Source organism: Dipodomys merriami, unplaced genomic scaffold, assembly GCF_024711535.1.
Source record: "Dipodomys merriami isolate MVZ:Mamm:240054 unplaced genomic scaffold, mDipMer1.0.p SCAF_33, whole genome shotgun sequence".
Lineage (NCBI taxonomy): Eukaryota > Metazoa > Chordata > Mammalia > Rodentia > Heteromyidae > Dipodomys > Dipodomys merriami.
This window is the reverse complement of record NW_027204826.1, coordinates 135,889-152,688: the sequence shown is the minus strand read 5'-3', so window position 1 is coordinate 152,688 and position 16,800 is coordinate 135,889. Positions and strand designations below refer to the sequence as shown.

Here is a 16,800-nt window from a genome sequence, read left to right as displayed (position 1 = left end):
AGAATGGCAAAAATCAAGAACTCTAACAACAACAGATGCTGGAGGGTATGTGGACAGAAGGGAACCTTAGTTCATTGTTGGTGGGAATGTAAACTTGTTCAACCACTTTGGAGTATGGAGGTTCCTCAAAAGACTTCACATAGACCTCCCTATGACTCAGCAATCCCACTTTTGGGCATTTACCCAATGTTTACAAACAAGACTACACTAAAGCTACCAGCACAACTATGTTTATTGCAGCATTATTTACCATAGCTAAGATATGGGACCAGCCCAGATGCCCCTCAGTAGATGAATGGATCAAGAAAATGTGGTATATATACACAATGGAATTCTATGCCTCCATCAGAAAGAATGACATTGCCCCATTTGTTAGGAAATGGAAAAACTTGGAAAAAATTATGTTAAGTGAAGTAAGCCAGGCCCAAAGAGACATAGGTCCCATAGTTTCCCTTATTTGCAATATCTAGTATATGTATGAGTCAAGCGGAAAAGGTCAGATAGTGTGATGTTAGGAAAATGAACCCTTAGATATGTATTTTAATGTTTTTATTTCATGTATTTGTTTCTAACGCATTTATAAGATTATCTCTTGGTTGCTTTGTATGTCCCTCCCTCACAGTATAACACCTGCTTTCACTATATTTGATGTCAGTATAACTTGTAGAGGAGATGGGGAAAAACAAGACGTTTAAGGATACAGGTGGACCTGTTGCAACAATAAGAAGTACAAGTTGTCATGTCAAATGAGCTTTACAACGTTGGTGCGGGGGATGGGGGTGTAGAAGGGGGGAGGGGGGAGGATTCTGTGGGGGGTGGGGGGGAGGCTGGGAAGGGATGTAAACGGTAAACAAAGGAGGAGGCTGCAATGCTTGATAAGAAATGTATGCATTATCCTGCCCATGTAATTGTAACCCCTCCGTACAGTGTGTTCACAAAAAAAATTTCATTTAATTTAAATAAAAGATTAGAGAGGTAGTTATGAGCAAGGAAATTCAACAAGCACAAAAGTGGTTAAAAAAAGAGGAAAGTACCTACTGTTAAAGACAAGTAAATAAAAAAAACTGGATATTTGCAGGAGAAAGTTTGCAGAGATTTTTTTTCTCATGGAAATGCTCCAGCATTTATATATCAAGTAACAGTATGAGGCCTTTAATTATTTGAATGTTATTACAGATTTCACTAAATGTAGTATTAGAACATGGCCTAACAGACTGCAGGATGGGACAACATCCTGCAGACTAATAACCAAGATACAAAGACAGCTCAAAAGCTAAACTCCCAAAGAACCAATCATCCAATTAATGAACCAGCAAATGAATGGAAGAGACAAGAGTGAACTGAGTTCCAAAAGAAGTACAAATGAGAGCATCTGTAGGTGAAGCAATGCTCAGCATTCCTGGCCATAAGAAAATGGAAATCAAAATGACGTTGGCATTTCATCTCATTCCAATCAGAGCGACAATCAGCAAGTAAACAAGAACAACTACTAGTGAGGATGGCAGGAAAAGGAAACATAAGGTTCCTATTTCTGTGAGTATAAATTAGTGTAACCAGTAGGGAAAAAATGGTATTGAAGTCCCTCAAAAAAGCAAAAAAAAAAAAAAAAAAAAAAAAAAAGCAAAAAAATAGAAGTACCAGAGGATCCAGCCATACTAACCATGTATTTGAAGAAATTTATGTAAGGATAGAATAGAGGCTTTTATACACGCATCTGTATTGCTGCACTACTTCCAATAGCCAAACTGGAAGCAGTCTAGAAGCACTAGATGAGTAGATAATGAAAATGGGGCTTAGACCTGACACGTTTAGGTATCTTGTATCTTATTCTCTCTGCTCACAATAATATGCTTTCATAACTATCAATATTAAGGTTACAGAGGCATGCAGTTGTCTCTCCCATCAAATTGAAGAGAAATCAGGGCCCAAAGGCTTTTGGAATATGTCTGAGCATAGTGTTAGTGAGTTACAAAAACAGTCACCTTGTCTCAGGAAACTCTGATCTACACAGTGATCAGGGACAATGTGAAGATTTTAAAGAAAGTGGAAATGATTGAGAACTCTAGAATATTTCACAACATTCCAGGCAATCCATGTATGTTTGTTCCATGAATAAGCAGATTTTTATACTGAATGTAAAGAATATGTGCTGGAGATCTTACCTCTGACACAACTTGAGGAGTTGCACATTTCCTGATTAGGCTATCTCTGCTTGTTTTGGTTACTTGAATGCAAAGAATCACAATGCAACTTCCATGTTAGTATTATGGTTTAATGGTACTTCTCATCCTGGTAGGCTATCTCTGCTTGTTTTGGTTACTTGAATGCAAAGAATCACAATGCATCTTCCATGTTAGTATTATGGTTTAATGGTACTTCTCATCCTGGTAGGCAGGAGCACAAATGAAAAAAACAAAGACTACTTTTACAAGAGATTGGAAATTAGATTTTCAAAACACCAAGAAATGGGTCCTTGAGAGGGGTGAAGTGGGGTTATGGGAAATTAGTGGAGAAATGAAGAAGAGAAAAGGGGTGTGAATAATCAGGAATCCAATGTATAACTTACAAAGTGAAAAAGAGTTAAAGAAGGGCCATAAAGGAAGGATTGTAAGAATATTGACCATATTGTATTCATTAACTGATTTGTTAAATAGCAACACTTTTGTTCAACTATTTAAGGAAAATTAAAGAAAAAATAGAAAATGTGGCATTCATACAAAGTGTACACTTATTCAGCTATAAATAAGAAAGACATTTTCATTTATTGTCAAAATGCTGGAACCAGCTATCAAATTTTAATTGAAATAAATTAAGTTTATATGATCTTATATGGATTTTAAATCTTAAAAATATCCATATGCAAACCTGTATATGCAATATGCATAATAATATGCTTAAACCAACTTTTTAATAGTGAGTCTGGATGGGGATGCTAAGGAGGAAGTAGTACAGGGAATGAGAAAGACAAATATTGAATAATACTGATGTCCACTGTGTATATATAAAGACTGCATACAGAAACTCAAGGACAGGTGTTGAGTAATAGAAGTAGGGGAGGGTATGGACAGGGGAAGAGAAGACATCTGAATTGGTTCATCTGATTAAAGTAAATTTATGCATTGTGAAATACCAAAGTGAAACCAATCTGCAAAACTAACATGAATGAAAAACAAAAAAACATCACTGTTCAAAAGAAATGTACTCAATACCTGCCTTGTGTAACTGTGATCCATCTATACATCACCTCAGTGATAAATTTTTATTTAAAAAGGTGAAACCATTGTCAGAGAACTATAGACTATATAAAAATGTTTAGCTAGCCCAGTGCTAGTGGCTCATTCCTGTAATCCTAACTATTCAGGAGGCTGACTTCTCAGGAGGCCAGACAATAGAAGGAATTTTCTGCCAGTGAATACTAACTCAGATACCTTGAATTTTTGTGGGGTTTATCATATGAACACACCTGGGCTTCTGCAGCTGGGAGAGAAAGGTCCCCATGCATCCACACATTCCTGGGACCTAGGGTTTGGCACTGGTCCAACCCTTGCAACAAGCTCACTTCCTGAAGGATGGCACAGCACATTGTGAGAACTGTAGTCTGCATTGGAGTAGATATGAGGCCCTTGTCTGTTGGATGGCTACTGAAGATCTTCACCCAATTTGTGGGCTTACTATTGATCTTGATGGCTATGTCCTTTACCATGAAGAAGCTCAGTGGTTTCATGCAATACCAATTGTACAATTTTTCTCTTGTTTTTCTTATGTTTCTGTGTCTGTATAAGAAAATTGCGACCTTTGGCAAGGAACCCTAAATTTTTTCCTATTCCATCCTGTAATGTTTTCATGATGTGAGCTTTTACTTCCAGGTCTTTCAGCCATTTGGAGTTGATTTGGGTGCAGGGTGATATATAAGGATCTAGCTTTAGTTTTCAAAGGTGTTTAATCAACTTTGTCAGCACTATTTAATGAAGAGAATTCTTCCATTCTGTTTTTTCCCTATATATTTTATATCATAAAAACACTGTATGGAAGGGAGACAGTAACATGAGTAGTGTACATTTCCTATTGGGCATTGGTACCTCCTCCATTGATTTTCCTTTACTATCCCTTCCCTCACCACCTCCCCCACTCCTCCCTCCCTGCCCTGAAATTGTATAGTTCATTTTCAACACAGTGTCGTGTACAACCTGTGTCCTTATTTAAGTAATTTATTGTATTCCTTTCCCACCACAAATTATAAAAATATATATACAAGATGCAGGATACTGGAATCAGATCCAGTGAAAACAGGAGTTTTACCATGGGGAAGAACATACAAAAGGAACACATAGTGCATTTTAAGTATGTTAACAATAGCAAGCAAGGAAAAAACCCACTTGTGTCCTTGGTTAGTGTTTATTTTGCTTAACATCACCTTATATGGTCATATGAACATAGCTTTTGACAATTTCTGCTTGTCCTAGACATATACTAGTTATTGCAAATAAGGAAACACGGGACTTATGTTTTTGCGGCCTGGCTTATGTCACTTAGTATAATTTTTTCCAAGTCTTTTCATTTCCTAATAAATGGGGCAATGACATTATTTCTGATGTAGGAACAGAATTCATATATATACCTCCTACAACATTTTCTTTATCCATTCATCTGCTGAAGAACATCAGGGTTAGTTCCATATCTTAGCTATGGTGAATAATGCTGCCATACACATGGTTATGCTGGTAGCTTAGATATGACCATGTTTGTGATTATTTGAGTACATGCCCCAGAAGTGAGATTGCTGAGTAGTAGGGGACATCTATGTGGAATCTTTTGAAGAAACTCCATACTGCTTTCCAAAGTGGTTGAATAAGTTTACACTACCACCAACATCTGTTGTTACTAGATTTCTTGATTATAGCCATTCTAACTGGGGTGAAGTGGAATCTCAATGTTGTTTTGATTTGCATTTCTTTTATGGCTAGAGAAGTTGAGCATTTCTTCATCTGTCTATTGGCCATTCTTACCTCCTCTTCAGAAAAGTTTCTCTTTATGTCTTTAGCCAACATTTTAATAGGGCAGTTGTTTCTTTGAAGATTTATTGTTGGGAGATTTAATGTTTTGAGTTCTAGGTATATTTTAGATAAGAGACCCTTGTCTGTTGTATGGCTAGTGAAGATCTTCTCCCAGTCCGTGGGCTGATCTTGCTAGCTATGTCTTTTGCCATGCAGAAGCTCTTCAGTCTCATGCAAAACCAACATTTCTTTGGTTTGTTGTGTTTCTGGATCAGGACTAATAAAATTTCAGTCAGCACTAAGGTGCTCTGGAGTTTCTCCTACTCCTTCCTGTAATGTTTTCAGATTTTTTCAAGATCTTTGATTGATTTAGAGGTGATTCTGGTGCAGGGTGATATATACCAATCTAGTTTTAGTTTTCTACAGGTGTTTAACCCATTTTGTAAGCTCCATTTACTGAAAAGACTGTCTTTCTTAAATTCTATTTCTTTAGCTCTCTTCTCAAAGATAAGGTGGTTATAGGTATGTGGGTCCATTTCTGGGTCTTCTGTCCAATTCCATCGGTCCTCAGGTCTGTTCTTGTGCCAGCACTAAGCTGATTTGATTACTATGGGTTTTTAGTAGAGTCTGAAATTTGGAATTGCTATAACTCCAGTGCTGTTCTTTCTAGGATGGATAGTTTTTGCTATTTGGGGTCATTATATTGTTCCATATGAATTTTTGGAATGCTTCTTCTATTTCATTGAAGAATGAGGTTGGTATTTTGATAGATATTACGTTGAATTTAGAGCTAGCTTTTGGCAGTATGGCCATTTTTTTTAATATTATTTTATTTTATTTGAGAACATACTGTACAGAGGGGCTACAATTACATGGGCAGGATAATGCATACATTTCTTACCAAGCATTGCAGCCTCCTCCTTTGTTTACCCTTCACCTCCCTTCCCAGCCTCCCCCCTCCCCCCACCCAATTATACCCCCCTCCCCCCCCCACCGACTTTGTAAAGCTGGTTTTGACATGACATTTTGTACTTCTCATTGTTGCAACAGGTCCACCTGAATCCTTAAACGACTTGTTTGCCCCCATCTCCTCCACATGTTATACTGACATCAAATATAGTGAAAGCGGGGGTTACACTGTGGGGGAGGGACATACAAAGCAACAAAGAAATAATCTTATAAATGCGTTAGAAACATATGCATGAAAGAAACGAAAACATTAAAATACATATTTAAGGGTTCATTTTCCTAACATCACATTATCTGACCTTTTCTGCTTGACTCATACCTATACTAGATATTGCAAATAAGGGAAACCATGGGACCTATGCTTCTTTGGGCCTGGCTCAGTATGGCCATTTTTATTATGTTAATCGCCCATTCAGGAGCATGGGAGGTTTTTTCACTTCCGTAGTTCTCCTCTAATTTCCTTTTTCAGGTTTTTAAAGTTTTTGTCATAGAGGTCCTTCACCTCTTTTGAAGTAAACTCCTAAGTATTTTATTTTTGGGGGGCATATCCAAAAGGAACTGCTTCCTTAATTTCAGCCACACTCTTCTTGTTATTGGCATTCAGAAAAGTCCACTTGTATACCTAATAATCTCTAATTAGGCTTTCTGAATGTATACTGTATTTCCTGCAGTGATCTGTCATGATTCTTGTTTTTGTTATAAATATCTGTGTCCTCTTTCTCTATGGAGTCTAAACTGTCTTCTGCCTCGAAGAGTTTTTCTTCTGCCTCCTCCATTCTGCTTTCAAGGTTTTTTTTTTTTTAACTTACTGTTTATCTCTCTTCCTTCTTGCTGGTCTTTCTTAATAGTAGCCACCTCTTATTAAGGTTTTATTTTAATTAATTTAATTTATTTTATTTTAATTAATTTAATTTAATAATAGATTGCCTTACCTCTTGGAGTTGGCTTTCAGACTTCTTTTCCACTCCTTTGTCTGGGTTCTATCTTTTCATTAGATTCTTTCTCCCTCTGCTGGAGTTCCTTTATTCTTTTATTTGTAGATTCCATGAACTCATCTATTAGCTTCTGGTTGGCCTCATCATGTTCTCTAGCCCTAGGTAGGGTGTTCAATTTTTCATTCATATTTACCAGTCATGCTTTTAAACTATGTTGAGCATTAATTTCTAGGTATTCTGGGACTGCTCTGTTTATATGGAGATGGTGTATTGGCCATGTTTCTTGTGTTTCTGTAGTTCTATGCATTTGGAGACAAGAACCACACTGGTAGAAAATAGGAAATTCTTTTAGGACTGGAGCCAACTGGGTGTTGTGTAGAAGTATAGACCTTAGGGTTTCAGAGTTATGTGTAGGTATTTTTCCTATTTAGCTCTCTTTTTCTTTGCTTGGAGAGGGATGTTGTGGCTTAGGGGTCAAGATTATGGATAGTTGTAATTTTGAGACAGTCTGTGTTTGACTGATAAGTAGTCTGCCCCTTAGAGTTAACAAGATGGGTCCCTTGTACTAAAAATAGTCAAATGGAACCAATTTTATGGTCAAAATATAACCAACTGTATATTGAATCAGATATAAACAGGGATCAATGGACTGGAACACATGGACAAGAGAAGGGCTAGGATTGGAGACATATAAATTTAAATTCAGAAGAGAAATTCAGTATAATGATAGTAGTGGGGTAAAAACAGCTGAGCGGAGAGGTATTTGTAGTAGTAGAATAGAGACCTTATTTCCGCATATAAGAGGGAGAAAATAATTCAAAGAAAAGTTATGTGGGGAATAGTTTAGATCTGATGAAGATAAGAAAAGAATTATATATATATATATAAGTTTATTTGGGAGACTTGTTGAGATTAGAAAAAATTCTATTCAGATATTATTGGAAAGTCACTTATTCTAAGATAACGCCTGTAATTATTGTTTACACACATAGAAGGAGGCCTTACTTTGTGTACAGAACTAGACAGGGTAGTTCTGATGGAGTAGTAGTATAATGTGGAGGGAAACAAAAAGGGGAGAGTGAGAGAAAAAAATACAAATTAGGAAATTGGAAAGTAGAAGAAAACACAAAATACTAATGAAAAATCCCAGATTTAAGTGAACTTGCAAATCCTAAAACACAATACACAAAAGTAATACACAGAAATAAAAACAAACAGCAAATGATAAAACATAAAAACAACACACAAAACAAAAACAAAAAAACCCCTAAAGAGTGGGTTTTTTGGGTTGTTCGTGGGAGCTTGAGTCACCATGTAGTCCTCAAAGCTGATTCCTGATAGAACCTTGTATGCCTTATAATAGTCCACTTTCCTTGTGGCTTGGTGTGAACAGATGGCCTTTTGATGAGAGAGGGTGCCTACTGTCTAGAGTCCTACTCTCAGGCATGGAGTTTGGGGGTGTCAGGTTTGTAGACTGCTATCACAGGTGTGGAGCTGTGTTCCCAGGCTTTCCCAGGTAAGCATGGGAGCCTTAGGAAGAGAGCTTATGTTGGTGTTGGTCTCTGATTGATCCCTCTGTTTTGGAATGGGGCTTGGGTCAGAGGCCTTTGGGATTCCACAGAGAATTGCCACTCCTAGGGAGTGGACCAAATTGCGTAAATCACAAGGTCTGTAGCTAGTAGTGCACTGGACCACAGAGCCTGTGCTGTGGCTGTCAGGATGGAGTTGGCAGGTTCTCCATCATAGGATCTGGGTGTTTGCAGGTCCAGGTTGGCGGGTGGCATCTGCAGAAGTTGAAGGGTCTCCTCTGTGGCATGGGGAGTCCTGCAGCTGGGAGGATTGAGTGGATCTTGGTTTGGTGGGCTATTGTGGGGAGTGGTGGCCATGCTGGTCGGCAGCAGAGGCTGTGGGAGGCAGCAGTCAGCCGTGTGGCTGGCTGCATGCAGCTGGGAAATCCTGGCATAGCACACAGTGCTCCATGGTATAGCTGCTCCTCAGGGGTCTGTTTCACTGTTTCTCATTTTGCTTTCCTTATTTGCCTGCTAGGATATTTCTCTTGTAGTAGGAAAATTCAACATATTTAGGGTTTGATTGGAGTGGATCTCTTCAGGTGAAGTGTGGCTGTGCCTCCAGATCTTCTTTTGGTCAGAGACACATAGTGAGACTACTTGAGAGCTTGCCGCCATCTTCCTCCTGTGGCCCCTTCTTAACTAAATGTATTTCAAGGTTTTTAGGACCTCAGAATCCCTTTGTACCTTTATCTAGGGTGGTTTGCATTATTTACTTTCTAATTTATTAGAGTAACCCATTTAAACTTATAAGGAGAATGATTCCATGCTGAAGCCTGCTTGCTAGAGTTGTTTGTAAGCAAAGACATATTGGATATTTTGCATCACCTGTGTAGAGCAGACTAGATTGGGTTGACATTTCTATGATTTCCATGCAAAAGCTATGCTGTACCATTTGAAGTGTGGGATCAAATGATTGGTGGACATTGGTTTAGTTTTTTATTATTTTTTTCAATACTCTATCATGTATATGGCTTTATTATTCCTGGTGCATTGTATTACAAATGGTTGATATACAGCATGATGGGGATTATATATTAAATCAAATGAGAGAAACATTGTTCTTAACCATGTAAGTTTTTTGATTAGTTTTGAAAAGGGGAAAGTTTTGAGTCAGAATTAAATTAGCAAGTTGTCAACATTCATAACTGAATATCCAAAGGCATGAAAACAGAAGAAATTTATGTGGTGCTTAATATATTCAGCTTTTCTTGTTTGTGATGTTAGATATTACCTGATAGTAATAAATCTGCAATGAGTAAAGTCAGTTTTGTTGGGCTGCTACAGGTGTTACATCACCAAGCCTTGAGAATGTCTGTTGATGCTGAACCTGAGGTTCATAAGAAGAAAAACATGCATTTAAATCCTTAATGATGCTGACTAAAATGAATGAAATTCACAGTCCTTTCTTAGGAGGGAATGGTACACCTGTTTTGTTGGGTATGTTCACCAGCCAAATGCATTTTTATAGGCAGATGACTATCAGGAAAGTAGAGATTGAAGACAGACTCAATACATGGATTCAATTAAATGATGAAAACAAGGAGTTGTGTGGATACCTGGTGCCAGATGAAAACCAGTTTTACAGACAACAGACCTCAGCATTGAAGAAGAGGTTGTGACATTTCAGAAAGTGAGCCAGCAGGCATTCTCAGTTGGATGTAGTTAGAACCCTCTTCCCACTGCTGAGAATCTGTTACATAGGTGTTTTATTTAAAACAGGAATTTTTAGAACTACTTTTCATCTATCTGAGGGAAAATAAGAGTCCAAAGAGGTGAGAAGTGTGACCCCTTTGTAGGTGGGCATGTATTGAGAGCAGTTGCTTTCTCTGGATTGGGAAGTCTGGTAGGAGCAGGGGAATTATGTCTCCTGAAGTATCTTGATGTCTCAGACCTGTGAAGGATTCTAGTTACTACCAAAGGGCAGAGGTCAACCACAATGAATTTGGTAATTTTAGGTGGTCAGTAGGCCCCAGATGTGATATAAGTAACAATACTGTTGTTCCTATAGTTAATCCAACTGAATTCCATCCATCTGTAGGATCTCAAGTAAGTTAGAATATAGAGAGATTAGAGAGGCTCTTGCCTTAAGAAAGTAACAAGTAACACAATTTGTGAATATGCTTAGATGGTCTTGCTTGAGTTTTTAGCCTTTTTCTGTAAAATTGCTTTAAGTCATAGTATGATGAGAATTTTTCAATTACAAAAAAACATTAAGAGGCATGCATATATTTTTGGAATAGAAAAAAACGCATTTGGGAGGCTAGAATTGAAAAAAAAAGGAAAAAGGAATTGGGGTAACAATGGAGCTTCCTGTTTTAATTCCTCTTGCAGGACTGCATGAAGGAAAGAATCCTCCTCAGTGCAATCAAGTCCCAGTTGAAGCAAATGGGATAGCAGTTGTTAAGGCCAGCAGCATTATGAGACCTGTCAAGGCGATGACAAGCTTAGGGAAATCAATCAGCACTGGCAACAAATCCTTGATGTCATTGGAATGAGGTAAGAAATGCCCTAACATTGTTTTCTACTCCCATGGTTCTATACAGAGCTAGGAAACTAAGCATCTTCTTCCTCTACAGTCATTCAGCAGTTTTTAAAATTGCAGATTCATGTTTGGTGATTAGAAAGAAAAATTGGAAATTGTGCACTCAGCATTAAAAGTGATGTGTTATTAGTGAAAATTGTTATGCATTGGGTTAGTTTTGGTTTTCTAGTGCTGGGGATGAAACCCAGAGCCTCTGGTAAGGAAATGCTGCACTTGTGTTGCTTTGAAACTCAATCCTCCTATGTTACCCTGAATGGCCTTCATCTCCTGAGCTTGAATGATCTTTCTTGTTCTTCCTTACAAGTTGTTGGACTATAGGTGTACCACTTTATAGATTAGGCTTACACATTCATTTTGAGAAGAGTTCCTAGGGAGCTTTTCATGAGGAATTTAGGAATTCTCTGTTGAAGCTGCATTATCATTAAAGGAACTCTATTGTCCCAAATGACGCCTGACTATTTCTGACTGTGTGGCAAATGCCAGAGGTCATGGCACAAGCCTGCTTTCTAGAAGTAGCCCCTGACTACTCCTACACACAGGACCTGAGATAACAAAGATTTATTCCAAAGTCTAATGGGTAATATCTGGGCAGACAAATCTGAGTTAGCTTAGAGTGACTGAGAGGAACTTTTAGCATCAGAGAAGAGGTAGGAATTCAAACCAAAGTAGGGCATGCAAAACAGATGGCAAGACATCAAGCTGCACATAGACCTACCCTTCACTTCAATCTTGCACACCCACCCACATTCCCCCTGTACTCCCCAAACCACCATGTCTTTGAACAGCAATGGTGGTGATGTACCATGCTCTGAGACTGCTCCTCCCACTCACAGGATGCTTTTCATTAGTTAGCAGTTACTGACCCTAAGTTCAAGCCACATGAACAACAACGAAAAGAAAAGAAAAAAAAAACTTTTTAAAAAGGGAAAACTTTGGTACCAGCTAAAAACTCCTGAATATTTCAGAGATGGGTTTTGGGCATTTCTGGGAAATGTTTAGATTTTTTAAAAATCTAAATTGGTGGAAGGATTATACTGTATATCTAACTAGCAATTCAGCTACTTTATTGCTGTGTATATATTAGAGCATGGAAAATGAATCAAGAATCAATTTAGTGGCTGCGAATACCTTTTTATAGTGACCAGAAGGCCATTACAAAATGTAAAGGACAGACATAATTTACATTCAACAGAACCTATCTGTTACAAATAAACACAAAAGAGTCTCAACCTCAATTATATTAATAGAACTAAGAATTAAAAAGCCAGCTTATCTCACGCTCCCAATACATTTCCATTTTTCGAGTGGTCTAACAATGTTTCAGAAGGCACACAGTTCTTTTCATGGAAAAAACCCCTCACTATGTTCCCACGGTTGGGAAAGAAAGGACTATGTACATCCATGCAGTCCTAGGAGCTATGGTCTAGCACTGATGGAACCCCACTTCCTCCAGGGTGGCACAGTGCATTGTGGAAATTTTAGTCTGCATTGCAGACTAAAGGTGACTGCTCTACAACTTGAACCACATCTCTAATTCCATTTCCCACGTTTTGGTGATTAGTTGGAGATAAGAATCTCAAGGAATTTTTTGCCCTGGCTGCTTTCCAAGTTCAATCCTCAGATAATAGGTTTACAGGCATGAGCCACCTGCAATCAGCAGCTTTAGATATTTTTATTTACATGTGTTGGGTTATTTCTGGTACTTACTAAGGGCTTTTGTTTGTTAGGGTGCTGGTCCTGAGGTTTGAACTAAAGGCTTATGTGCTGTTCCTGAGCTTTTTTGCTCAAGAGAGCACTCTTAGCAATTGAGCCGCTTTTCCTCCTTAGGTATTTTGATGATGAGTTCGAAAAAATAATCTCAATGACTTCCCTACCTCCGGCTGACTTTGAACCATGAGACTCAAAGCTCAGCCTTCTGAGTAGATAGGAGGACAGGTTTGCACCACAGTTGTCCGGCCAAATACTAAGTCCTAAAGCTTCCTTGAATACTTCACAATGACCAGCATTTTTTTTTCCATTTTTGGGGTTACACATCAGAGTTTATAAGGGAGGAGCCAGCTGAGTAGGAGAACCAGGAATAATTGCTGAGACTGATGATATGTCAGAGAAACAATTCACATCAAGTTGAATTGTGTTTTTAGTTTTTGAATGAACTAATTTCCTTTCTTGTTAATTCCCTTCTTTGTAGAGATCTTCATTTCTTTGTTTCTCAATCCCAAATATTAAATATTCTTAATGATATCCCTTCTTGATATGGGTGTTGTGTCCTGTTCCATCATTGCATCTCCTGAGATGAGCTTACTCAGTTGTGCTAACACTTGTGAAAAATATCTGATAAGTTTCCAGGAGTTATGAAAGAGTCTGGCCACCCAGACTCCTGGCCACCATTCAATTGACTGCATGAGTTTGTATTGATTTTATATAGCATTGATTTTATATTTTGAATTAGGTAAATATAATCTTACTGCTTACACCAAAGCAATATATATGTGTGTTTATGTACATATATGTGTGTCCATATGTCTGACTGTCTTCGAAATAACTGCAACCTTTTTATTTTAAAGCTATATGAAACTCAAGAATAGTAATTGGCATAGATGATATTTCAAATAAAGCAGACTTTTTGCCTCAGATCATCAGTATTTATTGAGCATTTACAGTGTGCTAGGCCCAATGGAACATACAGAAAATATTGCCCCTGCTCTAGAGGATCTTACATTCTGTAAGAAAAAAAAGCACCTTTTAAAATGGCAGTTTTGTTTGGTGTTTTCTGTAAAGTACCAAGGAAATATTCTGTAGGGTGAGATTTAGGTTTAATAGCCTCATCATTATTGAGAAAAGAAAGATTTAAAGGCAAAAATGACAGACAGACCATTCAGGATAGAGTTTATAGGAGATAAGCAAACTCATCAACTAAGCAGAGATGTGCTGCAGTATAGGATGTTGGAAATAGTTTGTGGGATGCAAGCAAAGAAAGCAAGTGTTTTTAGACAGTGAGTAGAGCCAGAAAGATCATGTGGCCTTTTCCAAAGAACACAGCCACCAAGGAGGAATCATTGGTGACACCACAGAAGGTTAAAAAAAAGAAGGTAATCCTGTGCACCTTACAAACAGAATGACCAAAATCAAAGGCAAACTGTATCACGAAATTCTCAAAAACAAAAACTGATTTGGAAGCACAGAATTTAGTTAAAGCTACCCACTGTCATGAAGGGCTAAGAACATTGTGACTTCTTAATTTAGAAAACGCCATATACTAAAATTTTAACTAGAACATATTAGTTTTCCAATCAATTTTCCCTTCCCTGAAGATAAAACTTTTGTTTTTCAGTTGGGGGTAGAATTGGGAATATAGGAGGTGGTCGGTATACAGATTTTTTTTTTTTTTTTGCATTCATGGGCCTGAACTATTGGCCTGGGCGCTGTCCCTCAGCTCCTCAGCTCAAGGGTAGTGCAGTACCACTTGAGCCACAGTGCCACTTCTGGCTTTTTTTCTGCTTAAATGGTGCTAAGAAATTGAACCCAGGGCCTCGTGAATGCAAGGCAACCACTCTACCACTGAGCCACTTTCCTAGCCTGGTAATTAGATTTTTGTTGTTATGTTTTTATGTTATGTTTTGTTGTTAGGATGAACTTTGCACTTTAACTTGGTAAAAGCCCATTACCTGCCAAAAGAGATGAAGGAACAAATTTCTAATAATGTACAATTTCTTTAAAGGAGATTCAAATCAAAAGACTAGTTTACATGAAAAGTTGTAGAAAAAGTAGTTGAAAAGTGTATTCAAAATGTTTTATTCCACTTATATGAACTTAATACATGTGTTCTTAACAATTATGCTTGGATTGTTCATGAAAATTTCAAAAGACATTAAACAAAGCAGGCCATAGTCTTAAGTTATTTCCCTGTTAACTATTTTTATAGCACATGCATTTGAGGCTCATATCAAGAAAGAAAATAAAAGTTTACAAAAGCAAAAAAAAAAACACCCTAAAATCAAGTTAAATACATAGGGTTTTTGTTTACTGCTGTGCTTGATATACATGAATAATGAATACCAAGGAGTTCATTTTTACTGCACCTTTACTTCTACATTAGTTCTTAGGTGACTAAAACATTGAAATACAAATAAAATGTGTAGAAAAAAATAACAAGAACAAACAGAAGGTAACTTTACAAATAATTGAATGTGAACCATTTCTGTCCTTATCTGGAGTTAATTGGTCATAATTTTGTCTCAAAGAACATTCCTGGCGGTATAGTCAAAGGTTGCACACTGAGATTGATGCTTCCACAGAAATACATGATTCCAACATGGAATATCCATGTTGGTGCCACAGCCCTGAAATTTCTCCAAAACTTTACAATACCCATGATAACTACACCTTTGACCGGAACCAGTTTTCCTTTTTATGCCCCACCAGTACAAACCAATATATAGGAAGATGTCTTCACTTTTCATGGAAGCAGTTTTAGCACTGTGAAGTCACCATGTACCAAAGTATATGCCAAACATTTATAACTTGTATAAAAATTCCAAATCCTCATATTACTCATATAAGTTATCTGAAGATGAAGACAGATAATAAATGTTACTGGCTCTCCTCCCCTAATATTAAACAAAAAATATACCTAGGAAATATAGAAATTCAAATATAAGTAATACAAAACTGTCATAAATCATAAATGAAAAACTATTTCTGGGACACCATGGATGATAAATGAGGCAGACAAGATTCAGAAGGCTGGTTAATTTCCCCCCCCTTATTCTGCTTCTTCTTCGTTCCTTGGGTATCTGGTGTCCACAATGCTAATTTATCTCTCAGTAACTACATTATTAGCATACTGTCTTTGTATGATCATTCACTTAAAGTATCAAGTTCAGCAATGACTTTATCAAAAGCTGTCTTTGCAAAAAAACAAGCTTCCTCTGGGGAGTTTAGAATCTCATAACAGAACACTGAGAAGTTTAGGGTCAGACCTCATCTAATAGGATGCATTGGCTGCATTTCCTTTTTGCTGATCTCAAAAGCTTCTTGGTATGATTGTTGTGTCTGATTCACAATCCCTTTCTTGCCATCACCAGTAGCAACCTCAGCCAAGTAGTCATTCTTCATTTTCAAATAGAAGATTTGCTCTCTGCTCATGAAGAATTAGGGATCAAATACTATTCCAAGAGAGACTGTACATCATTGGAATTCTTTCTGTGTTCTTGCAGCATATGCTGCTTTTTCTCAGCACCTTCCATCTTTTGCTCAATATTTGAAATGACTCTCTCCATGGGTCATTTGAGCAACTGAGTTCTTATGGGTTCCTATGAGCAACTGAGAGAAGATTTCTTTCCTTATTAGATAATTCAGCTCTTTTCTCAGTTACAGACTTCATGCAGGCTGCCATGTCACCATATCACTCAGCCTGCTTGGCCACTTTGGCCTTCAGCACCAGCTCATTTTTGTCCATGACTGGATTTTCTGGGTCCAGAGTAAGTGGTGGAGGACACATGGTGGTTTAATGGTCTCTTGATGGTGGCAACAGCAGCCATGAGGCTGACACTCTGTCCCTGGACCTCGCAGCTCACAGACTCTGGCTCTGCAGACTTGGGGCTTCCTCCAATCCAATTTCATTGTTTTTACATCACCTATATCCTTAATTCACCCTGAAATTTTCTTAATCGGTGAAAGTACATTTTGATTGTTGCTCATTTTTTGTCATTTGAAAATGATTTCATGTCCAGACGTTATAGTAACATGACTGTGGGATCTATGTTTTGAAACAATACTGTCTATGGAAG

The 16,800-nt window shown here is 37.7% G+C and overlaps 1 pseudogene; it reads right to left on the bottom strand.

Annotated features, from left to right (window-relative positions):
* Nucleotides 1-15,703: 15,703 nt before the first annotated feature.
* Nucleotides 15,704-16,469, bottom strand: LOC138842126 (14-3-3 protein zeta/delta pseudogene; annotated as a pseudogene).
* Nucleotides 16,470-16,800: the final 331 nt, after the last annotated feature.